Genomic DNA, 2,205 nt, shown 5'->3' with positions numbered 1-2,205 from the left:
TTCTCAAAACATTTTCTTTCTACTTGAGCCCTTGGTATCAGCTCCTCATTTTTTCCCCTCCCTCCCTGCTCCCCTTGCCTCCATGAACCCTTGATAGTTTATAAATTATTATTTTGTCGTGTCTTACATTGTCCGACGTCTCCCTTCATCTGCTTTTTTGTTGTCTGTCCCCCAGGGAGGGGGTTACATGTAGATCCTTGTGATCGGTTCTCCACTTCTACCCCACCTTCACTTTACCCTCCGGTATTGCCAGTCTCACCATTGAACTAAGATAGAGTCCAACTCAACCCTCAGGCAATTCTGAGTATGCTGGATTTCCCAATTCTTACACATCCAGAAGAATGTAATTTGGCCTCCCTCTTGTCTTGCCTTCTAGAGACTGTCAAGCACCTTATAATTTAAATATTACCATATACCCCTCCTCCTTTTAAGGAGTCTTGGTGACATTGTTGGGTAAGCATTGGACTGCTAATTTCAAGGCCAACAGATCAAGCCAATCAACTGCTTCACAAAATAAAAATGAAGCTACCTGCTCCCATAAAGATATACAGCCTTGGAAGCCAATATACGGTCACTATGAACCCAAATTTGCTCCATGGAAGTGGGTTTTTTTGGTTTGTTTGTGTGTTTTTGTTGTTGTTGTTGTTGTTATACCCCTTTTAAGCCCCCACTCAAACCAAAAACCAAAGTCATTGCCATTGAGTCAAATGATAAGGCCTGCCTAACAGCATCAAAATAGCTGAGATTATAAAAGAGTCCAAAAATGTCAACAACTTGTATGAAGTCTTGTTTCATTATCTTGAGATCAGCTGTCTATGTTCAGCATCATCTGCTTCTTTCTCAGTAAACTTTTCAAGATGATTCTGTTTCCCAGTGTCCTGGGAAATCTAAACAGGAAATTTCTTTCTTTCTTCTTGCAGTTGTGACACATGGATCAGGGTTTTACACCTTCTAATTTGGGTGTACAAGGCTGGTGAGAAAGCCTGTATGGAGTCCCTTCCAACTAACACATTTAGTTGATATCTTTGGTTGATGTCTTATCCAATATACATGCTCACCAGGAGAAATTCTAAGGACTTCCTGGATATCTATCTCCTTTTCAAAAAAAGTTTCTTTAACTTACAAATGAGAGACCTTAGCAAAATGCATTAAAGACTTAAAATATGCTAATGAACCAGCTTGCATTATGTTAAGGTCAGTGCTGGCAATGTAAGGCAGGACTGTAGACCTTCCAGTAATTATTTGATGTGTAGTAAATTGAGATCTACAAGGTATGGGTCTCAAACTCAGAAGGACTAAAGTGAAGTGATTTATGGTTTCCCAAAAGTTAGAAAGTTGGGCTTTAATAATTCAATTGTTTTTAGAATGCCTGATGGTGCAGCAGGTTAAACATTGGTTCTTCTACTTACCGTATATACTAGTGTATAAGCCAAGTTTTTCCAGCTCATTTTTTTTTAATGCAGTTTTTGTGGTAAAATTAAGTGCTGTGGCTGATATTCAGGTTGGCTTATACTTGAGTATATACAGTAACCAAAAGATTGAGGGTGATAGGGACAATGCAATATTTGGAAAATAGGAAAGATTCTAAATAGTTCTTGAACAATTTAGTTCTCTGGTTCTTACAAAGAGATTTTCAGTCTTCCAAAGTGAGTAAAATATTTTGAAAGAGCTTTGTGGTTTTGCTACAAATGTTGTGGTAGCATTTTGGCAAGGAAAAGCTTCTATAAATGTGAAAACCTATACATTTTTATTAATATATATATATATATATTCATAATCCTTTGGAAATAAGGTTTGAACGAAATCTACCCACCATTCAAGCAAAGGATTAAAGGTAAAAGGTATTAATTGGGAAGCACCTTGAAGTTTTTTCCAGGATTATATTGTGAACATACAAGATAGTAACTGATAATATTTGCAGTAGCTCTTTTAAAACTTCCCTACCAGTTTTTCTTTAGAATTTCAATAATTTGTTGCATCCAAAGGGTTGGGATCATAGGCCTGTGTCAATGTTTAGACAAGACCAATTTTCCACTTGGTACAGTCCATAGATTTGGAGGTCTTGATAACAATCTTCCTTTTACCATATCTCTATTTGAGCTTTTAAAACTATTACTTTTCAAAGCATTCTGGAGTTTATCCAGAGTGATTGAAGTTACTCAAAAATTAATTGAGATAGTCTTCAATCTCTCATAAAGTCAATAA

The sequence above is a fragment of the Echinops telfairi genome, unplaced genomic scaffold (genome assembly GCF_000313985.2).
Source record: "Echinops telfairi isolate 266 unplaced genomic scaffold, ASM31398v2 ScPeMD7_1;HRSCAF=3_0, whole genome shotgun sequence".
Taxonomy (NCBI): Eukaryota; Metazoa; Chordata; class Mammalia; order Afrosoricida; family Tenrecidae; genus Echinops; species Echinops telfairi.
The sequence above is the reverse complement of the archived record's forward strand: the minus strand, read 5'-3'. Positions refer to the sequence as shown.